Source organism: Heterocephalus glaber, unplaced genomic scaffold, assembly GCF_053883595.1.
Source record: "Heterocephalus glaber isolate CG9 unplaced genomic scaffold, H.glaber_assembly_v1.0 deba00000347, whole genome shotgun sequence".
Classification (NCBI taxonomy): Eukaryota; Metazoa; Chordata; class Mammalia; order Rodentia; family Bathyergidae; genus Heterocephalus; species Heterocephalus glaber.
Window position 1 is genome coordinate 13,780,829 of NW_028258143.1, and position 23,721 is coordinate 13,804,549.

Sequence of the window (23,721 nt, forward strand, 5' to 3'; positions counted from 1 at the left end):
CTGTAGGACAAATTAAATTGTAGGGGTATTATCTCTTTCTAAAAATTTAGGTAAAATCCAAGTGTAATATATTTGTCTAACTCAAAGTTTAAAGTCTTAGCCACATTTTTATTACTTTTTTTATATACATCAGTCTTTTGTCTTTTCTTGTATTAACTTTAATCATTTGTATTTTGCTTGAAAAATATCCATTTTCTAAAGCAATATCAGGGAATTACATATAATCTTATTTTTAATCTTTTCCCTTCTCATTTATGTTTTGTTTCCCAAGCTCTATGTGATGTGCTTTTATCTTTGTTCCTCTATTAGAATACGAGAGAGCTATTTTCTCTTTGCAAATAACCAGCTTTCAGTTTAACTCATCTCTTGTTTGTTTGCTTTTTTGTTTTGATATTGTCCCTGTGCCTGCATCCTTTTCCTTGAGATTTTTGCACAGCTTTCCCTACTGCATTATGCAACTCTCTGCTCAAATACCTCAGACAAATCACAGACCACTTTTCCTGGCCACCCTCCTATCCCAGGACATCCTATTGCATTTCTGTAATTTACATTTTTAGTAGCTTTTATTTCTATCTAAAATTATCCAACTATTTTTAAAATTTCAAATCAACCTTCATTTTTAAAAAAATTACAACAAAATAATGAAGAAAATACAAAGTATTCCTATATATCTTTCATCCAATTTTCCGTTACTAACATATTAATATGGATATTGTTTGTAATTATTAACTAAAGATTCACTTTATTCAAATTTCTTTAGTTTTATTCACCATTTGTTTATTATTCCTTTTTGTTTTTTCACACCTGTTCTCACTGCCCATCCAGGCTGCCACATTTACATTTAGTTACCTTTCCTTGTGCTCCTTCTGGCTGAGATAGTTTCTTATACTTTTTTATCTTTTATGACCTTGGTAATTTTATGACCCTACATTTTTCTGTATTTTTTTTCATGTCAGATTACTCTTGCTAATACTTGTGCTACTGTGTTGAATAGAAGTGGTGAGAGTAGGCTTCCTTGATTTGTACCTGATCTTAGATAGAAATCGTTCAGTTTTCCTTATTGGTATTAATGTTAGCTATGGGCTTTTCCTAATTGGTCTTTTTTATGTTGAGGTACATTCTTTTAACAGCTAACAATTTTTATTAAGAAAAGATGTTAAACTTTGTCAAGTAGCTTTTCTACATCTATTGAAATGATCATGACATTCTTACCATTCTTGGCGTATATCCTTTTAATTGATTTGCATCCCAGGTATAAATCCTGCTTGGTTATGATGTATAGTTTTTTGATGTGCTGTTGAACTAATTTTGCTAGTATTTTATTGAGGAGTTTTGCATTTATGTTTGTCAGAGATAGCCTTTAATTTTCTTGCCTTTAGTAGCTTTATCTGGTTTTCGTATCAGTGTGATGTTGGCTGGCCTCCTAAAATGAATTTAGAAGCATTCTCTCTACCACTATATTGGAGTAGTTTAAGAAGGAATATAGTTCATTTGTTTTTAATCTTTCCTTTTTTAATAAAAATATTTAAAGCTCTATATTTTCTTCAGGGTTTAGCCACATCCCAGTTCTGATATGAAATGGTCTTCATTGTTGTACTATGTCTAAATGACTTTTACTCTATTTTTACTGCATTTTTCACCCTTGATTTGAGAAAACTATGTTCTTATTTAAAAGCACTTATGGTTTTTGCTTATTTGTGATTTCCTCATTCACGTTGGGGTCTCTTCAGTGCTTTCTTGGTGCTCTCATGTGTAATAATTTTCTGTGAATCTCTGTCCCGTGGGCATAAAGGATGACTATGCATAATCTGTTCATAGAATACAAAATATCCATACACAGACACATACACACACACACACACACACACACACATACCCCTTGTAATATTTAGAATTTTTGTTTCAAACCCCTATTATATTCTTTGTGATGATAACCATCTTCTGTATCAGGAAAGAAAACTCTGCCTTTTTATTATTACAATTCACTATATATTACTGTCATATAGTTTAACTTTTAACCATCTTTGCTTATTTCTTGTTGTTGTTGCTTTGCCTTCTTTCTCCCTTTTGCATAAACATAAGTTTCTACTGCTTTCTAGGCCTGAAATGTTCTCTCAGTAATCACAATCCTTCATCCTCTTAGTCAGTGATGCAATCCATATACCAACCACTTGCAAATTATTTTTTAAAGCAGGATCAAATATATGCTGTTAATTGTTTTTACTTCAAGACTAGTGTGTCCAAATACTGATTTCATCTCTATGCAGTATTTATTAGACTATTCAGAACTCCAATCTCAAAACAGTCCTCTTGACTTGTATGTCAGGAACTCACTTTTTCCCTATTCTTCACCTGTACAATATTGTCTCACATGTAAACCAAAATCTAGGATTCACCCAGGGTTGATCTTCCAATCAGGGAGGTGTGGCATTTAAGGGATGGTGACCAACTGTGTGCTGGGAGGACAATCCCACTCACTCAGCTGCTCTGCCCTTTGCAGTGGATCCGGGCATCCTACAAGGTTCCCTTGTAGAAAAACTAATCATTGGCCACGTTTTCAGTTTAAAAATATTTTATAGGTTCTTTGACCATGAAATTAAAATTCATGAGCCCCAGAAAACATTCATTACAATAATGCCTTTTATTTTCTTTGCCAAAATATTTGGAATTGCAAGGATGTTTTTGTCTTTATAGTAATAGCAAATTGCTTTGGCGGCTCATTTCTTCTTCCTGTCGGATTAAATTCTGAAATAGGGCTTCTCAAACTATCACCTGCCTCAAAACCTCCAGAGGTTTTACAGAAATGGTTCAGAAGACTTATGTGATCATGCATTTGTAACAAGATCCTAGCAAAGCCAATATCGTCAATCCCACAGAACACACTTGGAGATCAAGGCTAAAAGATCTTCTGGGTGTTTTGTCAATTTTGTTTTGATTTTAGTTTCTGAACTCCACAAAAGAAAATTTCAAATCTCTTTATTCTATGGGGTCATTTCATTTGTTTACATCAAACTTTTTACTCATCTTGAAAACCAATATATTTATTAAGCCTGACTATCAGTGATATTTGTTTTAAAAAGTCAACTGGATTTAAAGAATGAGAATTTGTTAGTTCAGACAAAATGCAAAATAATGTATCCTAGAATATACGTAGTTAATTCTTAGGGTTCTGACATGATTGGAGTGGCAGCAAGTTGAGTGACTACCTTGGTTTAGCCAGGATTTTCCTGGTCTTAGCACTTAAAGTCTCACTGCTTAGGGAATTCCTAAATTTTGAGCAAATTAGAACAGTTAGCAACATGAGAAAGACTCTTACATGACCCCAGATAAGTTACAGACTTCCAAAGCCACCATTTTAAAAGGTAAAGCCCATCCTGAGTATACCATAATAATCAAGCACTTTTCCTTAGTTACTTCTCATAAGAGGTGGTTTATACCTCAATCATGGGGATTTATTAACTTGGCCAGGGTTATGTTAAGTTAATTGAGGCCTGAAGTTTTTCATAAATTTCCTCCATACAGAGTACACAATGCAGGAGAAGAATATTTTGTTTAAATTGGCTTTTCGGTGATGTTTTTAGTTAACCCTTCTCTTTAAAAAAGCGTTTTATTAAAAATGTAAAACAAGCAAACAAAACCTTCTCTTCTTTTTATTCTGAAAATCTTGGTACACCAGAGATAAATGGGATACATTTTAAGCATTCTGTCTTTTCAAAGTTGAAGTTCCTCATGGTTAACTTCTGAAAATATTAGCCATATCTGCTAGTTATTTTCCTTGGGCTGGTGATTATCTCATGAATGATGAAATTCATGATATTTTAAAAATATATCTCATGTGGCAACTACTAAAATTGCCATTAAAAACAGAGGACACTTTTCTAGCCAGATCACAAGATAAATCCATTCTAATTGGGTCAAGAAATCCCTGGGCATTTGGCAATTCATATAACTATTATTCCACTAATAATGTATAATATTCTTAATTCTAAGTGTTATGTGTTATTAAGCAAAAAAAAGTCCTGAAAAAGACTTGATTAAAAAAAAAACAAACATGTTTCAGCCGGGGATTTAGCTCAGTGGTTCCATCGCCTGCCTTGGAACCTCAAGGTCCTGAGGACGATCCCTGGTACTAAATAAACTAATAAATAAAACCCCACTGTGTATGGTAAAACTTTAGTTTTTGATGATCCAACATTTGATGTACACTTATTAATGGGCTAAAATCAAATCGTGGTTCCAGATGTCAAGGATGGGTCTGGAGTGTTCTGTTTATAATCATTGACTGAATCAAAAATGTCTTCAGCCCCAACCAAGTGGTGGGCATTAGATGTGGGTCATCAGTGTTCACTGGAATGGTGGCAGTGTCAGTATTTGTCAAAACCCTAAATACCTTGTAGTAAAATACTGCAACAGATTGTAAGCACTGGCCTTGGGAATACTTGGGGAAGTATGCAAGTGGAACTGAAAGATTGCCTGAGAGACTAAGAGTGCTGCTTCTATGCGAGAGGCTCCTGAGCTTGGACCATGTCCCACATTCGATGTATTGAGATCCCCAGGCTGTGTTTTGCAATTCAGATATACCAGGACTGTCCTATGGCAGCCCCCTGGGCTCTCTGGTGGTGGGGACCTTTGAGTACGAATGTATAAATGGGAGTCTTTGTTCTCTAGAGCATGAAGCTGAAAAGAATTTGGGTAGAAAAGCAATTATGTGGGTACATTTGAGAACCATGCTTTGGTGGTAAGTTCAAACTTGAAAAAAATAATTCCAAAGTGAGTAGCTTCTAAGGCCTCTGATCACAGATGAAGTTAAAAATAGCAATTCAGTACTGCCCAGTGATTCAGTCATTGTTTTTATATAATTTAAAAGAGTCATCAACAGTTTATTAAGTGTCAGAAAATGTTATGATGGAAAAGCCACAGAGAAGTAAGAGAATCCAGTCCGTGACAGATCCCTCTTTACTGGCCTTACCAGTGCCTGTTTGTCTCAAATTCAGTCCTTTGACCAGGGAAAAATGTTACTCTGTCACCCAAATTCTTTCCTGAGTCCTGAAAATGGATCACAGGGAATTTCTTTATTTACTAGGTTTATCTCTGAAGAATCATCTGTATTTGTAGCGCTAAGTGGTCTATAAAATATAGCCAGCTCGTGCCACTGAGATATTTTTGTTCAGATGTTCAGTTTTACACACAGCTGATGACCCAACTTTATAAAATACTGAGAAGTGACTCCTACCTTTGGTTTGTGATTTTGCGTCTTGGCTATGACAATGACATACGCAGCCGTGCTGTTTATAGAATGAGGGGGCCATTTCTGTTCAGTGTAAGCTCCTGAGGACAGAAGTTATGTGTTCCTCATCATTTTTTCTTCCCACACCTAACCTGGTCCATTAGAGACGTCACCACGTGCCACCATCTTCAGGAATTCTCTGGCCCCATGTCCTCCATCCCTCCCTATCAGCCTGGAAGGGGAGTCTGCCTGTCATTTGTGCTCAGAAAGCACACACCTCTTTACAAAGCTTGTCTCCTCAACTAGACTCCAGGGAGTAGATATTTCATTTCTGTTTCCCTAACACCAAATGTAGTAAGGCTCAATCCATGTTGAAAGAAAGGAATCATGGAAAGCAGTGGATCAAGGCTACTTAAGTTGAATTGAATAGAGCAGACACACCCTCTCATATCACTAGATGAGATTTAATGCAGGGTGATGTAATGTAACTTGACAGGGTAGTTAAATATTGACAGGCAGGAGAAAGCATAACCTCACTGTTCACTGAGAGGGAAGTAAGGGCTGAAGGTTGCTGTAAGATCAGATTGCTGAAGCTGGAAGCTGCTGCAGTGGTCCTGGTGCCCCAGCTGAGGTCCCTGGGTGCACTTGGCTCTTGCTTCAATAGAGGTGAGCACTGAAGCCTGGCTGGGAAGTTGATAGGGTGTAATGTGAATGAATGCAGTCCCTGCGCCTGTGGCTTGGAGATGGCTTATGTCCCAGATGCTCTCTGATGGCGGCCCACTCATGTACAGCTCAGGCCAATCCTCATTTAAGGCAAGGCATGAATGCTATTTGAATCTGTCTCCCCTCACTTCACCTTACCCGCCCTCCCAAATGATCTGTGCTTTACTATACCCTCTTAACCTGATTGGGATGGATGTTGCTATGCATGTGTTCTGAATGCTTAGTGGAAGAATTTGTCCATGTGAACTCATTTGTAAGTACTCTTTGATGGTAATGATTAGAGACATGCATAGAAATTGCATTAGGAGGTCATAAACAAGTTCACAGGTACCTGAGTGCTGTTTCACAGACGTGGGGTAAGAAGGGAGGGGAGAGGCACGTTAGGCAGTGTTTCAGCTCTAATGTGGAATGAGAGCAAGCAGAGGTGAGCTCAAGGAGGATATTGGGTAAGTGAGAAAATGTCAACAGACAGCAGACAGAAATGGTTTTGGCGAATCTAGCTCTGCATTTAGAAAAGGACACATGTCACCTTGAGGGGAACAGGCCCGATTTGACTTTAGAAAGACTAATCCGCTGGCGCAGCTCAAATGAGCTTTTCAGAGGTATATTGCTCATAATAGTCACATGCATCCATAAGAAACAGCCAGTCTCTATTTGGCTTTTTTACTTGTCTTTTTGAGAGGGAGAAAATGCTAGTTGAGAGCTGAGCAGTGACAGGGTGAGGGAAGCGAGTGATTTGGGAACCAGACACATCCAAATCTCAGTTTAGCATGTTCCTAGCCAAGGCAGCCACCTCTGTGTGAGCCTTTGTTTCTTCATCTGTGAAGTGCACAGTGTCAGAGGCTGCCAGGCAGCCCACCCAAAATAGCAGTTCCCCTTTTCCAATTTCAAAACATTTATTCTATTTTATATTTTAGCCTTTTAAGCTATCATTCACATATCATACCTTTATCTGTCTATTTGAAGTGTAGTAATCAGTGAATTTCAGCATATTCACAGAATTGTGTGACCATGACCACAATCAACCCTAGAATACTTTCAAACAAACCTTGTACACACTAGTAGCCATTTCTTATTTCCTCCCAATGTTCCCAGTTGCAGCTGGCACTAATCTAGTTTCAGTCTCTATGGTATTTGATAGCTCTGGACATTTCATTAAGATGGAATCATATACTACATGGCAGTTTGTGATAGGCTTCTTCTACTTGTCATATTATCAAGGTTCATTCATGCTGTAGTATCAATACTTCGTATTCTTTTAATTACCAAATAATATTCCACTGTACAGAGATGAAACATTTAATTCATTCATCCATCACTGGATGGAAATTTATGTTGTTTCTACTTTTTGGCTGTTAGAATAATGCTATTATGAAATCAATTTACAAATTTTCGGGTGGGCATATGTATCTATCATATCTTTGTAATATCATTTTACCACTGTATTCTCCCACGCATCTTCCCAAGTAGTTAGGATAAAGCTCTGGAGAAAACATGGTGGGAGGGAGGTTACCTTTCACTCAGCAGAAATGGAAGAGACTGGCAGTGGTCATCACTCTACTTCAGAAGATAGCAATACAAATAAATCTTTGCAATATTTAATTTGAAAAAAATCAAAGCATAAGAATCATATAAAAATGAGTAAGGTAAACCAGGCTCTTGTGCTAGCCTGTCTCCAGGTAATGCACTGAAGGATTTGTTTGTTTACTTATTATGGAAATAATCACGAATGGTTTTACTGAGTAGGAAAGCAGAAACAGCAAGTGATAAGGAACTACAAAAATCAAATGTATAGATACTCCAGGATAATAAAATGAGTGAAATGGATAGTTAAGGTCAGCATCTGGTGACCATGATGATTTATTCTAAATCACCTTTAGCACCTTGTTTAGGAGTACTAGAGAGTGCTGAGGATTGTAGGAAACCCCAGAGTACATTTCTCATCTCAAAGGGGCAGAACACATGGGAATTCCAGCTGATTATCATCATGCATGTACATGGGCTTACCTGGCCATGACCTCTAATTTTTCAAGAGAACTATTTGGAATTATATTTTAAATCCACTTTATGAAGCAAGTGAAATATGTCTGTGAACCACATTTACCTCACTGGAAGTCACTTTGTGATCTTTCAGGTGGAATAATTATGTTAGATTTGGGAGTTAATTCCAGCATTGTCCCTCTACTAATTGTTTTATACTTTGTCACCATTTCTTAGATCTTCTGTTTCTTATTTGAAAAATTAAGAGATTTGTTTAAATGTGCTCAGTTGTTCCTTTGCTTCCGGTGTTCTGGAGTTGCAGAAAGACTGCCCCAGTTCAGAGTTCTGTTTGTGACTGGAGCAGCATGCAGTGCCTCATGGTTAGAAGCACAGAATTTCAACTGATAAAACTTTGAAAAGCAGGGATGCTAATCAGCCACCTTCACAACTCTGATAGTACAGATATGCTTGTGACAAAAATCTCTCAATTCTTGTATGAAAAGTCCCTTATTCTGCCTTCATTTTTAAATGATATTTTCTCCGTAGATGCAATTTAGGGTGGACAAGACCTTTTCTTTCATTGGGACTAAATGTATCCTCAGTCTGAACCCATGCTAGAGGTACAAGATTCTTTCACTTTGTTACTGTACTACAACAGTTAGATGTGTCCAATTTAAAATGTCCATTTTCAAATCTATTTTAAACTTACCTATCACAAACACCAAGGCAAATGGAGTTCCCTAGTTCTGTTATTTGAGGATTTCATGGAGAAATATTTCCAATTGAAATGTCCAAAACTGCAAAGGTCACAGCTAGATGAAAAGACTCTGTTCGCCCTATGCTGGCAAATGCCACCCAGTTTTGCCTGATTTGGGGTTATAGACCTAGAAGTTATGAGAATAAAATAGCAGTCTGTAGACCAGCTTGTGCCCTTGAATTCTTAGTTTGCCCTCTGGTCCTTCTCTTTTCTTACTTGGAGGCTGGTGTGGGAGTAACTCATTAAAACAATACTAAGAGAGCCACCCAGTTCTTTATTTGGGAGCAGCCCTGAGGTCTGGACAGTCTAATCACTCCATACTTGGATTTAGTGTGCTTTTCATTCCTTTTACAATTTGTTCCTGAAAGACATCCTACGAGGTGGAACAGACCTATTGTCCCTGTTTGACAGTTAAGGAAATTGAGGTTCTGCACTCCTTCCAACTCTGAGAGTTGATTAGCTGCAGAACTGGAATCAAGATGCCCATCACCCAAGGTACTTGTCAATCACTTAGCCACAAAGACAATTCCTGTCTTGGCTAAGTCATTAAAGCAAGGTCGGAGAAGCCTTGTGTAGCAGCTTTCAATACTATTCTCAGAGAAACTGTCAGTTGTAAAGAGCAGTTTATGAAGGCCAAAATCTTACGTTACATACTTAAATTACATGGGCCTCAGTGATTTTTTTTTTCTATTTCTGCTCTGCACTCAGGCAAGTTTTCCTTTAAAATTCTTGACTTAAAAATCTTAAAGTTCATCTAAGAAATGTATTCCTCCATCACTAATGTCAGCAGTTAATAGCCCTTACTGTTTGAAATTTTCTATTTATGTCAAACAAATTTCTCACATTTCAGTTTACATTCATTTTCTTCCCCTCTTCTTCTCCCTCAAAATTTTGAACAGCTGGCCTCATTCAGGACATAATAGCTCTTCTACCATTATGGCCTACTTGACCCAATCCAATCCAGCCTTCTCTTCTCTGGCCAAATAATGGCAGGGCTATTTAGCCTCCCAAGTCCTGTATTTCCATCCTTTGATCTAAATTGTGCTTCTTCTCTCAATCCTCCCATTGGAGGCCCAGAATGACAATAGCTCCATCTTCTAAAAAGCACACTGAGGCCTTTCCAATGAGAGGTCACAAAGCCTGGGGTTCCCATCCCAGGCCCTGGGATTAGCATATTTCCTACATTGTGATGGATGTCAGTTCTCTGCTGGGAAGGACACCTGTCCCCACTCTGTCAGTTCAGGGGCAGTTGGCAGACTGACTTACTGAACTCACAAAATCAACCTGAGAAAGTGGGTCAGGGGTTGATTGCATGCGGTGACAGCTTTAGGATCGCGTTAGGCTCACCTTGCGGGAAAGACATGCATGTCTTGGGGCAGGGCAACAGGGGTTAATGGGAAATTGCCATATGAGATTGCTGAAAATCATGGAACACTGGGAGAGCTGACCCTTCTGGACTGATCTGAGCAAAGTGCCAACTGTTGGAAGAACCAGCTGAGTCAAGTGGAGGCAATTTCCTATGGTTGGTCCTTAAAAGAAAGAAACAAAACAAAAGCTATGTTCATTTGTATCATTAGTACATTTTTGCAGTACATAATGATTAAATTCATTGTGAGGAGTTGGTATAGACACAGAACATATCTTAATTCTCTTTTTTATCTCTGCCCCTCCTTTCCTCCCACCTTCCCTCCATGTCCTGGCCTCCTTCCCTTTTGTAAAAGTTCTGTCTCCCTCTTTATTATCTATCTTTTATTTTGTTCTTTATTTATAGTTTCCCTGGGCAAAAAGAAAGATACTTTTGGGCTGGGGATTTAGCTCAGTGGTTCCGCCCCTTGCCTCACAAGCACAAGATCCCGAGTTTGATCCCCCGTACCAAAAAAAAAAAAAAAGATACTTTCATTGCTCTTAATTTTTTATTGCTTTTAATTTTAAGTAACACTTTAAAATCAGGATATCTGGCAGCTTTTCACTGAAACTTGTATTTCCTACTCTAGTTCAAAGCATTGCCTCACCCTCAGGTGCACCCAAAACCAAATGTTGGCAGAGAAAGTTTTATAAAGTAAAAAGATGCTATACTTGGAAGCCTCTTTTTCTTAAACTTGACAAGTTGGCATATTGCTTTTTGACTAGGGTTTTCTCCAGCATAAACTCATTTGGTTCAGGGACATGAAGTATGTCTCACAAAAAGCTTAGGGTGTGAGTCTGGCCTCGGTCAAAATCTTGTCAGATGATAACAAAACTATCTGTAGAAATCGTCCACATTGTGGCTATTTCAACACAACCCCAAACTAACTTTTTCCCATGATGCTAAAGTCAATTATTGTCCACGCCAAGTGCCAAGGTGGGTATTAGCCGTCTTCCTAGCAACCACAGTGTAACAATAAGCAGGGACACAAATATTTTATATTTGGGCATTTTCAAGAAGTCTGGTTTCTGTTTGCTGTGATCCTTCTCACCAAGAGCACAAAGAACAGATTCTTTTTCTCTTTTAAGAGGGCCAAGTTCTCAAAAATCCTGAAGGCAATTCTGTGAGCATGAAAATATTGCTCCAAAAATAGATGGGTTTTTTCCTCAATAGTTTGACAGGTGATTTTTGAAAGACACATCCAAAGATTATCTGTGTTAAACTCATATGGGGAATTCCCTGTGTCCTGGATTGTGGAAAAGAGGGCACATGTGTTTGCTAGCAAAGATGACAAGAATAGCACTTCCAATAATTTTGTTCTCTGAAAGAAGGGACTGACTGCATCTATTTCTTTCCTCCTGGACCCAATATCTCACACTGTGCCTGACACACAGACAGGTAGTCTGGATATTTCTTAAGTGCATGCATGATAACATACCATCTTATTATATATAGATATTAGATATATCCATTCAAAATAAATGCATAATTTCATAAGTAAAAAAATTGTTTAAAAAATAGGAGAAATATAAAATAGTTGTTTAAAAAAGTTTCATGAAGATATATAGTTGCAGCGTAATATTTGAAAAAGAAATAAAATGCTACTTTGAAGTTGAGCTTTGCTTTGGGGATTGGAGTTCAGATGAATTAAGGAAGCTGCAAATTATTTGTGTGTTCTGAGCCCAATGGGTCACTGGAACCCCTGGTGACCAAACATCCTTGTTCAAAGTAAGAGCCAGAGCCCCTTTGACCTTTGAATGTATTATCTGAAGGAGTTATGGTCAGCTGGCTCCCCAGTGACCTGGGCCTGCAGCTGCTCTGCCAGCTGGCCCTCATGTGCTTGCAGCAGAGTACTTGGAAGGGACTCATGGCCTTACCAGATGCCTTGTTGAAGGCTCCAGCTGATCCCCCACACAGTGCAAACCATTACATGCTTCATATAAAATGACCTGATTTGGATGTCATAGCTGTTTATTTAAATATAGCAAGTGAGCATCTTATTTTGTATTTTAACTTTCCAAAGGTGTGAGCTGTCAGTCCCATGGCTATTGGCAACAGCCAGATCTCAGATGGCAAGCATTTCATGTATGCCATATCTTTGGATGTGGCAGGTACTAACAGCAACTTTAATAATCCACTTCTTCCAGTATGAACCAAGGCAGCATCAAAGAGGGCTACAGATTTAATTGACCTGCATAACCACTAAATCAGTCTGCGGACATAATTTCACCAATGCAGCTTGGTTTGTGTATTTACTGATTTGTAAAATAGCTAAGCTTACAGTACACATACTGTAGGTCAAAGTTCAGTGCCAAGGAGAGATGAGAGCATCCTATCTCCAACCTTATGACTCAATGGGCCACTGGAGGAACCATTAGCCAGGATCTGCATCTACTCCTGAATTTTAGATGTAATTTAACTCACCTGACAAGTTAACTCATGTGTTAAAGAATATATAAAAATAGACTCTTTCCTTTTAAGTTTGTGTGCTGTAATAGTCCACCCCCTATCAACTCCCTATAGGAAAAAAATCTGATTTTTCCATAGTAAAATTATCAGACAGGTTACTATTAAAATGACCTAACCAGGGAAAACTACAACCTAATGTACATGATGAGAAGGTGGTAGTAGGGAGATTGGATCATATATTACATAGACGAGTGGTTATACAAAATACCTTTTAATAGACACAAAGGTGAACCTAATTACATGAATCAATTACATGCTTTATTTCAGTGCAACAAAGAATGGCCCAAATTTATCCTCCCTATTTTTGCACCACTGTGTTTTTGGTGTTTTTTTTTTTAGTTTTTTTGCCCTTTGCTTTTCAATGACAATGGGAACATTGCATGGCCTTTGGGATAAATAATTCCACTTGAGTAATTTGCCATGTGGAAATCAAAGGGAACAGGTTTCAATGTGGAAAATGTTTTAACCTCAGAAAACCAAAAGGAAGGCTCAATTTAAAATGGCACCTTGTCTTTTGAATCATGGAATATATATATTCCAGAGACAGAGACAGACAGACAGACACACACACACACACACACACACACACACACACACACACACACACACACAGTGAAAGAGAGAGAGCCAGAGAAAGAGAGAATGAATAAATTAAACCCTGGGTCCATATATTTCAAACTTTGGTAAATTAGACCTTACCTAATGCATGTTTCATAAATAACTTCAGAGAATTTATGACTTGAGAACTGATGGCAGTTCATAGGGCTCCAAAGTTATGACAGAAATTGGTATAGTATGACATTTAGTATGTCATTGATTTTTCTTGGATCATATCCTGTGTGTTTATGCTTCTGTAGAAGAATACATTAGTGACAACTATTATGTGCAAAGCCCCAAGGGCATCAGGATAATGAGATGTCCTTGGGTTCTTATTCATGATACAGTGTTCATCTCCCAACAAATGGTGTAAACTAAGATAACTCTCCAATGACCAAGTTTTTAACTCTTACAGGAGAGTGGAAGAATCTAGTGTCTTTTGCGACCAAATGTAACATAAATAGTAAAGCAGACTGAGAGAGAATGGGACAAAATGAAGATTACAATGCCTATCTCAAGGACTGTGATGCCTCTCTGCTTCTCATTATTATGAAATAACATTAGGTGAGCCCAATGTTGCTTGATTTTCCAACTTTTCAAGGAAAGCTAGAAAATAAGACTTTTATCTTCTGGCTTATTAAAATCAGCTCATTCAAAACAGCTTTTGTCATTATGTAAGTTGTTGATTTGCACCCACCTGTGAGAAATAGTATATAGAAAGATCCCATACACCCCTGTTTCTGTTTTCCCTAATGGGAATATCATGTGTAACTATAGTAAATCACAACTAGCGAACTGATATTGATACAACCTTATTGGCTCATTATTTTTAAATTCTATGCACTGAGCAAAAGCTATATGAGGGCCAGTGTTAACCTGTTTTACCCTTTCTGTTTGTAACCTGCTCCTCCTCAAAGGACAATAACCATTCTTACCAAGCAGACAAGATCACGGAAAGATATGTGTGTCATGGAGAAAAAGATTTAAAGGAACATCCCATGCTTTGGTCCCTATGGCTGAAGCTGGCAAAGCTATTTAGCACTTTTCTGGGAGATAGACTTTGCCTGCTCCTTCCTTCTTCGATGCTTTTCTAGTCTTTCAGTCTGCATCCTACCCTCTCCAGCCAGTTAGTGGGTGCCCACCTTGTCCTCTGACATTTTCATCTTCTCTTCCTCCTGTGCATCACTATGTTCTGGCCTCAGCTTCCATTTGACCCTTCAGTCTCTGGCCTCAGATGCCCTCAGGGCTCATGGGTTTATCTATTTACCTTCTTCAAATTCTTTCCTAGGTCCTTCTGGTTTCTTCTTCCTCCTCACCAAAGGCACACCATTTTAGCAACGTTCAAGGTAGTGGATACACAAAGTATCTGTGCTGAAATTTTCAAATCTTAAAGATTGCTTTAAATAAAGTGAGTCACAATTTACAAATTACAATTGTGAAAGTTTTTTTAAGTAACATCATAAAAAGTCAGTTTTCTGCTATGTAGCTTTAAGCCCTCTGGGGGTATGTGGTGTCATAAAGTTTTACATTGTTTTGGATAAGAAATAATACTTTATATTTCCTTCCATTTTATAAAAGTGAAGGAAAAGTTAAAGTTTTCACTGTTTTCCAGTTAATTGATTGTTTCTTGATTGCTCTCATAGATGGCGTTTTCAGTGTAAGTACAGGAATAGTACAGGAATATCTTCAAAGTCACCACAGTGAAGGTCATTCCTGGCTATCAGTACATGACAGAAGGTGGGAAAAGACATCTTGCCACATTCACAGAAGCCCAGGGGTTTCTAAATGTGAAGGCTGAGATCAGAATAAGGACTCAGACTTATAAGTGGCATGTGAGGAAGGAAAAGAATGGGTCAGAGCCTGATGACCACATTGTACATAAGTGAGTGTCCTTGTTTTTTCCTATAGTGGTCTGGGTGGCTAACAACAGAGACTTTTTCTCTTGTAAGTCTGAAGGCCAGCAGTCTGAGATGGCGGCACCAGCATGGTTGGGTTCTGGTGAGGGCCCTCTTCCAGACCGCAGACAGCTGATCTCACAGGTGAGAAAGAGAGTTCTCTTTGGGGACTCTTTCCTAAGGACAGTAATCTTGTTCATGAGGGCTCCATCCTGATTTAATTACCTCCCAAAGGTCACACCTTCTAGTGTCATCACCTTTGGGACTAGGATTTTGACATATTAATTTCAGATGGACATGGACATTCAGGAAGTAACAGTAATACTGTAACCAGTGGTAGATCAGTCTCTCTTCACAGTCAGCTCTCTTCTCTCCATTGTTTCATCTTCCAGTATTGTAGATGAGCAGCAGCTGGGGGCAAGAAGCACAAACCTTAGTTTGAATTTGAAACTCCTCAAATGACAATGACCATTGTCACTTAGCAGACAAGATGACTGAAGGATATGTGCATCATGTAGAAAAAGTAGAGGAGGAAGAAGGAATATATATATATATATAAAATATATATGGATGTATATGTGTATACATGCACACACACATACACACACGCACACACACAACTTCAGTACACCTAAAGTTGAATCTTCCTGGAGCTAGCCATTTCATTTCTGAACTTCCACACTGTTGAGTTCATACATCTTTGGGCTTATTCCACTTTTACCAATAAGAGAAATAGATGTTGGAGAAGTGAGCACCATTACCCATGGGCCTTCCTTTCTCCTCTCCCAATGAGATCAGAACTCACAAACATATTCTCACCCACACTTTGTTTCATACTACCCCTAGCTTCTCTGTACTTTGTTATCACTTCTACTCTGAAATCTCAGTCTGTAATGGGTCTGACCAGTGAAGGACCACATTTCTCCTTCCCACACCTACCTTCTTGACCCATGGCCAAAGCTGGATTCTGACCTTCCTGCTACTGCTCTGTGTGACACAGACAAGGGATGAAGTCTTTGGACTTCCATTTTCACATCTGAAAATAAAAACAACTAAAATGGATCATTATTATTTCATGTTGTAGGTAACTAAAAACTTACGCTAATAGAAGTTCAGGAAACATTTCCAAGATCCCACAGCTGATTAGTAGTATGGCAGTTCTGATAGTAATGGGATTTCAAGCATCTATCACAGACTGCCCAAGAAAAAAGAAGTGGATTCCTGTTGGCCCTTTAAATTGAGTCATTTAAATTTCTGGATTCTGTTGTTAACTGCTAATGGCCATGATCCTCCCCAACACAGGTTCTGATTTACTCTTCCATAGGTGGAGAGTTTAAATATTTACAATTTTTAAAGCACCCAAAATGACTTTAATATGGGTTAAGAAAGACCTATCTACATCAGTGATTCTGTAATTTAGGTTGCAACCGAATCATATAGAGGGGTTGCCAAAATATAGTTCACAGGTCTTTATTCCCAGAATTTCTGATTCTGTAAGTCTGAGTTGGGCCTGAGAATTTTCTTTCTTTTTTCTTTTTTTTTTTTTTTTTGTTAAATTCTTTTATTGGTACATTGTAGGTATACAACACAATTACATTTCTCATTGGGAATTGTACCTTTACATAATGCATCTTGGTTCTTATTTTTTCCCCTTTCCTAGCCCTCCCTTCACCCCCTCCACCCTTCCCTATTTACAAAGACTTCATTTCCATTTTTTCCATTTCTCAGCATTTTTCCTTTCCCTTCTTTCCTTTCCACTGCCCCTCCCACTACCCCTACCCCTTTGGACCTTTTCTTCCTATTTTGCATTATCGATTATTCATTCTAACCATTGGTACATTTTAGGTATACAATATAATGACATTCATCATTGGAAATTTGTGCCTTTACATAATCTCTCTTGGTTCATATTTTTCACCCTTGCCCAGCCCTCCCTTCAACCGCTCCATTCCTCCCTATTTACAAAGATTTTGTTCCTATATTTCCATTTTCTCATATTAATCCCATTCCCTTCTATCCTTTCCCCTAGCCCTCCCACTTCCTTCTCCTTTGCCCCTTTTCTTCCTATTTCACATTACCTATTATACATTTAGTCCTTATTTACACTTTCAGTTTCTCACACCAGAGAGACTGTTTGGTATTTTTACATGTGTGTCCTATTTATTTCACTTAAGAGTATCACCTCAATGTGCATCCATTTAGCTATAAATGTCTCTAATTTCTCATTTTTTATGGCTGAGTAGTACTCCATTTTATAAAAAAACCACATTTTCTTTATCCAGTCTCAAGTTGATAAGCATTTGGGCTGTTTCCAAGTTTTAGCAATTGCAAACTGTGCTGCTATGAACATGGGTGCACATATATCACTGTGGTATGATTCTTTTAATTCTTTGGGGAAGATAACCAGCAGGGGAATAGCGGGGTCAAATGGGACTTCCAGTCCTAGTTCTTTGAGGTATCTCCATACTGATTTCCACAGTGCTTGCACCAGTCTACACTCCCACCAGCAGTGGAGCAGGGTTCCTCTTTCCCCACAGCCCCACCAGCATTTGTTATTGGTTGATTTCATGATAGCAGCCATTCTTTCTGGAGTGAGGTGGAATCTCAACCTTGTTTTCATTTGCATCTCTCAAATGACCAGTGATGTTGAACATTTTTTTATGCATTTATTTTCTATTTCTACTTCTTTGTCTGAGAAATGTCTGTTCATTTCAGATACCCATTTTCGGATTGGGTCTTTAAATTTGGGAGGTCTGATCTTTTTAAGTTCTTTATAGATTCAAGATAGTAGACCTTTGTGTGAGGAAGAGCAGGTGAAGATATTTTCCCACATTGTGTGTTGTCTCTTCACACTCTTGGTGGTTTCTCTTGCTGTGCAGATGCCTTTTAATAAGAAGAGATCCCACTTGTAGATAGTTTGTGCTAGTTCACAGGAAACTGAGGTTTTGTTCATAAAATCTTTTCTTATACCGATGTCTTCAAGAGTTCTACCTAACCTCTGTTCCAACTGGTTCAGCATTTCCATTTTAATATTTAGATCTTTAATCCATTTTGATTTTAGTTTAGTGCATGGTGAGAGATACAGGTCTAGTTTTAATCTTTGGCAAGTTGAAGCCCAGTTTTTCCAGCACCATTTATTAAAGAGGCTATCTTTCCTCCAGTGAGGGTGTTTGGCTCCTTTATTGAAGATGAGATGGCTGAGTGTGTCTGGCATTGTTTCTGCATCTTCTAATCTGTTCCACTGGTCCTCAGGTCTATTTCTTTGCCAGTACCATGCTGTTTTTATCACAGTAGGTTTGTAGTATAGTTGCAGGTTGGGGATTGTGATAACCCCTGCCATGTCTCTGTTACCTAGAATTGCTTTTGCTATTCTGGGTCTCTTCTTGCTCCAAATGAATTTTTGGATTGTTTTCTCAAGGTCTTTGAAGAATGCTGCTGGGATTTCAATTGGAATTGCATTAAATCTATATAGCAGTTTTGGAAGTATGGCCATTTTCACTATATTAATCCTTCCTACCCAGGAGAAGGGGATGTCTGTCCATTTTCTGATATCATCATCAATCTCTCTTTTCAGAGTGCCATAGTTTTCAGAGAAGAGGTTTTTGATTTCTTTTGGTAGGTTGATTCCTAGGTATTTCAGTCTTTTGAATGCTGTTGTGAAAGGAATTCTTTGCCATATTTCTCTCTCAGTGAGTCTGTCATTGGTGTAGAAGAAAACTATTGATTTTTGTGTGTTGACCTTGTAACCAGCTACTTGACTGAATTTGGTTATTAAGTCTAGAAGACTTTTGGTGGATTTCTTGGGGTCTTCTATATAGAGTATCATGTCATCTGCAAATAATGACAATTTGACACCTTCATTTCCGATCTTTATTCCTTTTATTTCTTTCTCTTGTCTAATTGCTGTGGCTAATGTTTCCAGAACTATATTGAACAAGAATGGTGACAATGGACATCCTTGTCTTGTTCCTGATTTTAGTGTGAAGGATTTCAGTTTTTGACCATTTAGCATGATACTGGCTGTTGGTTTTTCATAGATGGCTTTTATCTGTTTGAGGTAGAGACCATCTATTCCAATTTTTTGTAGGGTTTTTATCATAAATGCATGTTGGATTTTGTCAAATGCTTTTTCTGCATCTATGGAGATAATCATATGGTTTTTGTCCTTGGCTTATTGATGTAATGTATTACATTGATTAATTTGCATATGTTTAACCATCCCTGCATCCCTGGCATGAATCCTGCTTGATCAGGGTATATGATCTTCTTGATGATCTTCTGCCTTCTATTTGCCAGTATCTTAATAAGAATTTTTGCATCTATGTTCATTAGTGAGATTGGCCTATAGTTTTCTTTTTCGGTTGGGTCTTTCTCTGCTTTGGGGATCAAGGTGATGCTTGCTTCCAGGGATGAATTTGGGAGTATTGCTTCCCTTTCAATTTCATTGAAGAGTTTAAACAGTAGTGGCAGCAGTTCCTCTCTAAATGTCTTGTAGAATTCAGCAGTGAAGCCATCAGGGCCCGGGCTTTACTTAGTTGATAAATTTTTAATTACATTTTCAATTTCATTGGTTGATATTGGGTTGTTCAGAATTTTTAGGTCTTCTTTGTTCAACTTTGGTAATTCATATGTATCTAGGAATCTGTCCATTTCTTCTGTGTTGTCCATCTTATTGGCACATAGGTTCTGGAAGTAGGTATTGATGATCCTCTGGATTTCTGCTGGGTCTGTTGTAATTTCACCCTTTTCATTTCTAATTGCATGGATTTGGGCCTTTTCTTTCCTTTTTCTGATAAGGTTGGCTAAGGGTTTGTCAATTTTGTTGATTCTTTCGAAGAACCAACTCTTGGCTTCATTGCTTTTTGTATCGTTCTCTTAGTCTCCATTGCATTGATTTCTCCTCTGTTCTTTATAATTTCCTCCCTTGTATGAGCTCTGGAGTTGTCCTGCTCTTCTTTTTCCAGAAACTTGAGGTGCAGCCTCAGGTTGTTTAGTTGGGCTCATTCTGTTTTCCTAATATGCATATTCACTGCTATGAATTTCCCTCGTAAGACTGCTTTCATTGTGTCCCATAGATTCCAATATGTTGTATTGTCATTGTCATTTAATTGAAGAACTGTCTGATTTCTTCTTTGATTTCCTCTGTGACCCATTGGTTATTCAGAAGTGTGTTGTTCAGTTTCCACGTGTTTATGAAATTTTTTGAGTTTCTTTTGCTATGGATCTCTAATTTCATCACACTATGGTCTGATAATATACAGGGGATAACTTCAATTCCTTGCACTTACTTAAACATGTTCTATATGTGAGTATGTGGTCTATTTTTGAGAATGACCCATGTGCAGCTGAGAAGAATGTGTATTCTGATTTTGTGGGGTGGAAGACTCTGTAAACATCTGTTAAGTTCATTTGTTCAAGAGTTCGATTGAGTTCTAGTATTTCGTTACTTATTTTTAGCCTAGTTGATCTATTTGTGACAGTGGGGTGTTGAGGTCCCCCACTACAGTTGTATTAGTGCATATATGAGTTTTCATGTCCGTTAGTATTTGTTTTATATAGTTGGGCACACTAGTGTTTGGTGCATAGATATTTATGATTGTCTTCTCTTCCTCTTGGATTCTTCCCTTTACAAGGATGTAGTGTCCTTCTTCGTCTCTCTTAATCAGTGTTGCTTTGAAATCTACTTGATATGCCAAGAGAATAGCTACTCCTGCTTTTTTTCAGGTTCCTGTAGCATTGAGTATTGTTTTCCACCCTTTAACTTTCAGTCTATGAGTTTCCTTTTGAATTAAGTGTGTTTCTTGTATGCAGCATATTGTTGGATTTTGCTTCTTGACCCATTCTGCCAGTCTATTTCTTTTGATTGGTGAATGGAGACCATTAACGTTGATGGTTTTAACTGAAACATATTGATTTGTCATTGCCATGACTTTTTCTTTTTGTTGGGTTCTCCCCCTTTACGTTTAATTTCTTGTCATGCCAGATGGGTTCATTCTGCTTTGCTTCCTGGGGTTGTGATCCTCAATGTCTGTTGCTAGGATATTGTGTAAAATTCTTTGGAGTGCTGGTTTGGTATTCACAAAGTTCCTAAGGTGCTCTTTGTCATGAAAGTATCTTATTTCTCCATCCATTTTGAAAGATAGCTTTGCAGGGTACATCAATCTGGGTTGGAGGCTGTTTTCTTGTAGGGCTTGGACTACATCACTCCAAGCTCTTCTTGCCTTGATGGTTTGTGTTAAGAAATCTGCTGTGATTCTGATGGGCTTTCCTTTGTATGTGATTTGTTTCTTTTCTCTGACTGCTTGGAGAACTTTGTTGTTCTGTTGAGTTTCTGGAATCTTAACAATTATATGCCTATGTGTAGATTCTTTTGATCAAGGCTATTTGGAGTCCTATATGCCTCACTTATCTGTATGTCAAGCTCTTTTCCCCTTCTTGGGAAATTTTCTGCCATTACTTCTGCAAAGAGTTTTTTTTATGTCATCTGCACTCTCTCCTGTTTCTTCATTGACTCCAATCAGTCTTACATTATTGTTCTTTGCATCATCTATCAGCTGCTGGATTGATTTCTCATGTTCCCTTTTAATTTTGAAGCAAATTTTCTTTTCCTGGTCACTAATTGCAGTCTTATCTTCTATATCGAAATTCTGTCCTCACATTGGCTCATTCTGCTGTGTAGACTTTCAATGGAGTTTTTCATGTCCTGGAAATCTATTTGCATCTGTTTCATGGATTCCATTTGTTTCCTATGTTGGGATTCCATCATGTTCCTGAGCTCCTCTCTAGATTTATTAATCATGTCTTGCACTAGGGGCACAATTTCTCCTGTTATCTGAGAAATTATTTCTGATTTCATTTTTTCCAGATCCCCTTTTGTTGCCAGTTGAGTGGGTCCAGGTGGTTGAGTATCAGAGTGTTCCATCTCATTTCCCTTTAGGGTTCCTGTAGGTGATCTGGAAGTCTGGTTTAGAGACTTATTTAAGTGTTTTCTCATTTCGACTGGGGCAGTGCTGTTGGCACCTGCATGGATTACCTCCTCTGAGCTGGGAGAGGTGGGACAGGGGCTGTGAGCAGGGGTAGGGATGGTGTCCCAAAAGCCCTTTCCTCTGGTCTGGGAGCAGTGGGAAGAATGGTGGCCAGGATGCCCCTTCCTCTGGACCAGGATCAGTGGGCTGGTGACTCAGAAGCCCCTACCTCTGGGCTGGGAGCGGCAGGACTCAGTACCGTGGTCTGGTGGTCCAGTGTCCTCTGCGTCTTTGTAGTGTGGAACCAGGTGGCTGTACAGAGGAATGGGGGGGGTGCCGGGGTGGGATTGTCCAGTGGATTGTTGCCAGGGCGCAGGCTGATTCAGCGTGTTCCACATGACTCACCAAGAATTTTCATTTCTAGCAATTCCTAATGCTGCTGCTGTGGCTGCTGTTCTGGGGACCACACTTTGAGAGGCATAAACTCGATGGAACATTGGGGTGGGGGTAGATTTAACATTTATTGAGTACCTGCTAGGTATTAGGCAGAGTGATTATGTTATATGATTTATCCAATAAATGACAATTTTAATGCTCCCAAGAACCTTTTGATTAAGGTGTTGTTATTCCATTTAATTTGTGAAGAAACTAGAACTTCAGAGTGATTAAAGTTGTGCTTCTTAAACTGCGATATGTGGGGATGGGGCAGGTGTTATGAAAAACACACAATGAATAGAACATAATTCTTGGGTCATGAATTTTATTGGCATCAGCTATACTCTACTGAACAGACTTGAATAATTGGGGGTGGATGAGTTGGTTAATGTTCCTGTTACGTGTGTATTGGTTATCTTAAATATGATGAATATTTTAGGTAATAGACCCAACAAGAAGCAGTGGATAGTTAATCATGGCTGTAAATTCTTCTCATTCTACTTCATGCTTGACATGAAGAGCTGAATGGCAATTAAAATGAGACTTAAGTATTGTTACTATTATCCTGTGAACATCCTCACATAGCTAAGCAACCTTGAGCCTTTGCTTTGTTGGGTCTGTGAATAATTGTAAAATGTATGGCATGGGGCCAGAGATTTAGCTCAGTGGTTCTGCCACCTTCCTCACAAGTGCAAGGTCCTGAGTTCGGTCCCCTGCACACACAGAAAAAAATTATGGCATGGAGTTTCCTTCATTATATTAACTCTAGTACCATTTTTATTAGTCATTAGTTCTATTATGAGAACTTTTATAAAATAAGCTTTTAACAATTCCAGTTATGTGTAAAGTCTTTTTTTGGTCATTTGATAATAACTGCATTATAGTTTGATCTTCCATAGTGAAGTCTGAGTAAATGCACTTACTATAGGGTCATCTCATGTCTTCACTCTGAATCATGGGCTACTTTACAAATCTGATGTATAATACATACACTTTTCTAAAACAATGTATATACATGCAGATGCATGGTGATGAGGCATTCAAGGCATTATTTTCAGGGCATTCATAGACCTCTGAAACTAGCCATGTGCCCCAAATCAAGAACTCTGGCTAGCTCCATAAGCTTCTCCATAATAAGGTCTATAACTTGTCCAAACTTGTATCTCTGGTGTCTACTGTACTGGCTGGCTAGGAAGGTCCCTTAACAATGTGAGAGTGGAAATGATCTCTACAAGACTGATAAAGTGCTTGAGCACTTGCAGTTACTG

General features: G+C 38.3%; 1 protein-coding gene and 1 long non-coding RNA gene across 11 annotated transcripts in view; one reads left to right on the forward strand and one right to left on the reverse strand.

Moving 5' to 3' along the window:
- Nckap5 (NCK associated protein 5) overlaps positions 1-23,721 on the forward strand; it is a 915,317-nt gene that overhangs the window by 129,359 nt on the left and 762,237 nt on the right. Inside the window, exon 1 of one of the 10 annotated variants that reach the window (XM_087195895.1) lies at positions 649-5,893. The exons of the other annotated variants lie outside the window; for them this stretch is intronic. The gene's annotated coding sequence lies outside the window, so the exon portion shown is untranslated. Of the gene's footprint in view, positions 1-648; positions 5,894-23,721 lie in introns of those variants that run through there. 10 annotated transcript variants of the gene reach the window in all.
- Positions 12,852-22,343, reverse strand: LOC110344073 (uncharacterized). Its single transcript, XR_002386360.2, has 3 exons — positions 22,248-22,343; positions 15,993-16,089; positions 12,852-15,464 (listed from the first exon to the last, which is right to left on the reverse strand). It is a non-coding gene; the product is annotated as an uncharacterized LOC110344073 (long non-coding RNA).